General features: G+C 39.2%; 1 long non-coding RNA gene across 1 annotated transcript; it reads left to right on the top strand.

The window, feature by feature from the left end:
- The first annotated feature begins 5,271 nt into the window (after positions 1 to 5,271).
- LOC149177722 (uncharacterized) lies at positions 5,272 to 6,066 on the top strand. Its single transcript, XR_016258791.1, has 3 exons — positions 5,272 to 5,534; positions 5,643 to 5,822; positions 5,913 to 6,066. It is a non-coding gene; the product is annotated as an uncharacterized LOC149177722 (long non-coding RNA).
- Positions 6,067 to 6,400: the final 334 nt, after the last annotated feature.

Raw genomic sequence — 6,400 nt, 5'->3', positions numbered from 1 at the left:
GAACTCTTGTGGTCCCCCATCAATTTTCATTTCCTCAGATAACATATATTCTGGTAAATCCTAATCATTTCTTTTAAATAAGAACTAAAAGTATTTCCTAACTCAATTAGGTCTTCAACTAACAAAATAACCTGTCAACCTCCATGAGAGGTATTTTCTTAATAATTAAACATGTTTGTAAAAGACAGAAATAAAACTAAGGTAACACAAGGTGTTACATCTCCCCCCCTTATGTGCAACACCGTCCTCAATGTTCTCCCAGTACTGAAGCAAAGCAGGATAAGCTTGTCGCATAAAGCCTTCATCTTCCCAAGTAGCTTCATCTAGGCTAAAGTGCTTCCATTGCACTTTAACTTGGATGATAGCTCGCTTCTGGAGCATTATTTCTCTTCGTTCTAGAATACGGAGGGGTTAGAATAGGAATTCTCTGTCCGATTCTACCTATATTCATCATACATTTATTAATAATCATTTAACTGCAATGGTTGGAGAAGTAATAATAATAATAAGATGAAAGAGAGGAAAAGAAAAGAATAAATACTGTCATTTCTTCCTTTACCTGCACATCCTACTAACTAATGACATGTATGGGGTCACACACACACACACACACACACACACACACACACACACACACACATATATCTTTTACTAATGATACATGAAATGAATTAAGAATTCGTAGGTGGCCTGGCAAAGCAAGCTGGTAAGCTACAGGCCCAAACCTTTTCAAAACTGAAAAAGTCCATAGTAGTGAGGAGATAACTTCGCACATCCCCCCCCCATTTTAAAGAACTTTTCCTAGGTTTTATTCTTATGTATACATGATCCCCCACTCCAAACTCCCTATAGGTTCTCTTTTTATCAGCGTAAGCTTTCTACCTATCTTAGGCAACTTTTAAATTTTGGCGCACCTTCTTTACTGTCTGTTCCATTTCTATCAACATGTCAGGTCCTAAAATTAATTTATCTTTAGGACTACTCCAGTTTGTTGGAGTTCAAAACCTCTTCCCATAAAGTACTTCGAAGGGACTCATTTTGAGGGATTCATGGTAGTTTTTGTTATAGGAAAATTCTACTAAGTGGAGGTATTCTTCCCATTTAGCAGGTTGCTACATCGCGTACATTCGTAGCATGTCTTCTAATACTTGGTTCACTCGTTCAGCCTGCCCATCCATTTGTGGATGATAGGAAGTACTGAACTGAATCTAAGTTCCCAAACATGCAAACAAAGCTTTCCAGAATGTAGAGATGATATATTACCACTTTAGGCAACCCATGCAATCTAAAAATCTCTTTCATGAATATGTCAGCAATTTCCACAGTTTTATAAGTAGACTTAACAGGAATAAAATGAGTTGTTTTACTTAATTTGTCCACCACCACCATAATGGAATCATTTTTCCTTCTGGATCTAGGTAGTCCGGTTATGAAATCCAATGTAATTGTATCCCATTTCCATTTGGGAATAGGAAGTGGGTGTAGTAGACCAGCCGAGTGTTGGTGTTCTGCTTTAACTTACTGACACTCCAAACATTTAGCCAGGTAGTCTACAATATCTTTCCGCATCCTAGGCCAAAAATATTTCTTTTTGATTGCTGAAAACAACTTTTGATAGCCTGGATGTGCCATATACAGACTTCTGTGAAATTCATCCAATATGTATTGTTTGATAATTTTTTGATTTGGCACAAAGATTCTTCCTCTAAAGGTCAACATTTGATCACAGTTTATACCATAGTCACCCTATTTTCCTGAATCTATTATTTGTTTAGCTTGTTGCCAAAGAAATTCATATTCAGGGTCCTTCATGGCAGCTTCTTTAATTTGAATTAAAATATTACTTTCCACTTTGCTGAATGAGATCTCATAGATGTGATGCAATTTTCTACTTAAGGCACTTGCCACTCGATTCTCCTTCCCCTTCAAGTGCTTAATATCAAAATCAAATTCGCTTAGGAAGGTTGTCCATCTTGCCTATCATGTGTTTAAGTTTGGTTGCTTGAAGAAACTAGTCAAACTACTGTGATATGTCATTAGAAGGAATTTCTTTCCCAATAGGTAATTTCGCCACATTTTCAAGGTGTGGACCATGGCTGTCAGTTCTAAGTCATAAGTTGAATATCTTTGTTCATGATCCTTAAGCTTTCGAGATTCATAGGCTATCACTCTCCCTTCCTGCATTAACACACCCCCAACCCCTTCTTGACAAGCATCTATGCATACAGTGAATTCCTTCTATGGATCCGCTATTCCCAGTACAGGGGTTGTGGTTAGTAACTGTTTCAACAGTTAAAAATTGCACTGGCATTCCTCTGTCCAACAAAAATCCATTCCTTTTTTTGGTAGAGAAGTGATAGGGTACGCAATTTTTGAAAACCTCTTTATGAACCGTCGGTAGTAACCAGCGAGGCCCATGAAAGATCTTATATCGGTTACATTTTTTGGAACCATCCAATTCATGATGGTCCTGATCTTCTCAGGGTCTACTACTATGCCCTCTGAGGATATAATGTGGCCTAAATATTGAATCTGATTTTTATAAAAATCACATTTGTTGTATTTGGCGTACAACTGGTTTTCTCGTAGGACTTGAAGTACTATACGAAGGTGTTCTTGGTGTTCTTCCAAGTTTTTAGAATAAATCAGTATATCATCAATAAATATTAAAACAAATTTATCCAAATAAGGATGGAAAATGCCATCATCAGACTCATAAAGTTTGTTGGTGCATTGGTGAGTCCGAAAGGCAATACAATAAATTTTTAATGCCCGTAACATGTTCTAAACGTTGTCTTGCAGATATCTTCTTCTTTTACTCTAATCTGATGATAACCTGATCGTAGGTCTATCTTGGAGAAAATAGTGGCTCCTTTCACTTGGTCAAACAAATCATCTATCCTTGGCAGCAGGTACTTATTTTTGATAGTCAACTTATTAAGTTGTCAGTAATCAATACACAGTCATAGAGTGTTGTCCTTTTTCCTTACAAATAACATAGGCATCCCCTAGGGTGACATGCTTGGGCGAATGTACCCTTCATCCAACAATTCATGCAGTTGCATCTTGAGTTTAGTTAACTCAGGTATACTCATATGATAAGGAGCTTTCGACACCAGGGTAACCCTTGGTATCAATTCTATGGTGAATTCGATATCCTTTTTTGGTGGTAATCCTCATATCTCCTCAGGAAAAATGTTTGCAAATTCTTGAATAACAGGTATCTCCCTTAGCGTGGCTTTTTTGTCCTTGGAATTGAATAACAAACTTGTACAACATACAACTGACAACCTTTTTGAATACATTTACTTAACTGATTGGCAGTAATAGGACGTAGTTTAACAGTTTTTCGAATTCCCTGAATTTCTTGTCTAACTCCTTCCTCGGAGAGGTAGTTTATAGACTTATCTTTACAGTTAACAACTAACCAATGTTTTTCTAACCAATACATTCTTATAAGTACGTCATAAGACCTTAAGGGTAACATTTTTAAGTTTACCCTTACTGGCTACTTAGCTATTTCTAACAGGCAGTTTTCTACCTTAGCAGACACCCTACGCTTCGCCTTAGTGGCTAGCTAGAGCACCCAAGGGGTTTTAAACTTGGCAGAGTTTAAGTGACATAATTCAACTATCTTAGGGATAACATAGCTCAAACTTTCTCCTGGGTCAATTAGAATGGATACATGATGATTAGAAATCTTACCTTCGAACTCCACCATGGAAGGTTGATACTCGACTTGGTTATCCTCCAAGGTTGCGTTTATCCAAGGGATGCCTAAACGTTTGCTACTTGTCACACTCTAGTATGGTGGGGGCAATTTCTGTAATAATGGGGTTCTCCACAACCCCAACATTGTAGTGACGACTTCTGCTGCTGACTGCCCTCAGGTTTACTGGAGGCTTCTATAGCTCGACTCTCAATAGGTTGCCTTGGCTTCGCCTGATTTTTCCCCGGAACTCCATTCTGTGGTTTCATAAACATATTTATGGGATTGCCATATTTTGCATTTTTAGGACTGAATGCATTCTTCTGTCCTTTTTTAGCTATCCAGCCTTTGTTTCCTTCTCCCTTTCGCTTCATTTGCTAATAGCACATTCTAACCTTTTGTATAGCTTCGTCCATGGTTTTTGGACTATCAAACTCTATTCTCTCCTTCATAAAAGCTAGTAAACTGCTAACAAATTGCTGCACTTTAGCTTTTTCCTCACGTATATAAGGTACATACCTTAATAGTGACATGAATTTGGTCACGAACTCATCCATAGTTTGTTGCCCCAATCTAAGATCATGGAATTCTTTGGCTTTTTCGTCAAAAAATTGTTTAGTGAGGTAACTGTCCTTAAAGTGATCTTGAAATTGCTCCCATGTAACTTCTTGTTCATCAACCCCTCGTACCATTTTGACTTCCTCCCACCATAAGGTAGATTTTCCTTGCAACTGGAAAATGGCGAGTCTAGCTTTTAGATTATCTTCATATTCATAGATCTAAAAGTACTTGTTCATGTTGATGAACCAAACCTCAACAATTTCTTCTTTTTCTCTGTCGTACATTGGGGGTTTAATCTTTTTAAATTCTCCCAGTAATTCAGTCTTTTGTCTCTTGTTACCTTTACCACTTGATACATTTCTTGACCCTTCTTCATTCTCTAGCCAAAAATATTATGCTTGTTGTTGGTGTTCTTCTTTTCTATTCTCCTCCTCCTCGCTAGGAGTTGGATTCCTTTGGTTCTGTTTGTCAGAAAGACTCTTCAATATTCTTTCTTTTTCGAGTCTTAATCTTTCATTATCTTCCCTCAAATTTTCCATTTCAGCTCGGAGTTGTTTCACAGTTTCCAGTAGCATTGCATCTATATTATTGTGGGTGCCTTCTCCCAACTGCACCCATACTTCTGGATTAGTTCCCATATGTGGTGTGAATTTTGTTTTGGTGGCCACTCTTCGTGATGGTGTAGACGACGCTCCTCTATGCATGCTTTGCTCCCCTCTGTGAAACAAAAATGTTTTGTTAATTGTATTTTCCTTAAGGCCACAGTGTTGAATCCTAGGCTCTGATACCACTTATAACACATTAGCTCCTAGCCCAAAATAGTAAAAAAAAATAAGAATGATGCATTATTTTACATAGATACATGTGTACCCAATCTTACATTTTCCTTATGTAACATTAATGAATTTTTTATAAAGATCCTTTCTCGGGTTCTAGTTACTATTCGACAGGGTGTATATTAAATGTGTCGATTAATGCTTCATTAAATATCGGCTCTAACCCTCACTATGGTTTTGGATGGTTCTCGAGCCAAGGTATCCTCCTCCAAATGTACATGTTTTCTTCAATCCACATGTGATCATCATCACCATCGACCTGAGGGAGAGGTATTCAACGGTTCAGATTAGTTTGCACCGGATAAGGGTAAATACCAACCGGGTAGCCAGGGTTTGCAGTCATTTGGTTCAATGCCTCTATGGAGAGGCTAGATCCACCCATCCCTTGGTTGTAGCTCTTACCAGGCCATTTCCAAGCCCACTCTCAGGTAACTTTGGTTACTCCTGTTATCGATCATAAGATTTTGTTAGTGTAAGGTGCTTCCTTTTGATGTGTAGCTTCATTTTTCCTTACTAGTATGGTCTCACTACTGAAGACTGTAATGGTGACCACCTCTTCTCTTCCTTTTTCTTAGAGGCAACTTGCACCGGTACCAAGTCTCCTCCTTCATAATTTGGGTGGTTCACAGGATCTAGTCGCCGCTCTTGTTTAAATGTCTTCTTCTGGAGTGATTCAACCCAGCAAGATAACCCTCCTTCAAAGGCAGTAGGCTCAGGTATACATAATTATGTTGCGCTCATAGTTCTGTTTTATTATTTACTTTGTTTGTTCATAAACCTAACTAAGTTTGTGGTTATTATGTAAGGGAAGAGCAGGGTTCTCGTGTGACTCTCTGGAAAACAACTCCTAGGATACTACCCACCGCTCCTACCCCACTATACAGGTTGTCCAAGCTCCTCTAGTTACTGGGAAGGCTTGCTTGATATTTTGATAAATTTGTTTGCGTTAAAAGCGTTAAGGGGGTTTTGGGATCGCTTTGGAGCTGCCGCACTGCCCTTGCTTCGAGCTGCCGCGCTGCCCTAGCCGCGCCTTCTGAGCGACCTGCAAGCGCCCTCCCTCATGGAGCCTGGAGGTGGCCCTGAGGCCCCTCCCCCCTTCCCTCCGGAGATCGAAGCCTTTAAGGCTCTGGTAACTGCAACAGGAAAACGCCAGGTCGTAGGCCCACAGCAAAAATTTGTCAAAAAATTGGACAGCATACCCAAGGTTGTCTTACCAGAGGAGGAAATCTGCAGATCTGCGCTGAACTTAGCAGAAAAAGGTCTGATCGGCCAATTCACCGGTTTGTGGCCATCC

This window comes from Pinus tabuliformis, chromosome 4_1 (assembly GCF_031772625.1).
Source record: "Pinus tabuliformis cultivar Carrire ecotype Pingquan chromosome 4_1, CPIR1, whole genome shotgun sequence".
Taxonomy (NCBI): Eukaryota; Viridiplantae; Streptophyta; class Pinopsida; order Pinales; family Pinaceae; genus Pinus; species Pinus tabuliformis.
The sequence above is the reverse complement of the archived record's forward strand: the minus strand, read 5'-3'. Positions and strand labels throughout refer to the sequence as shown.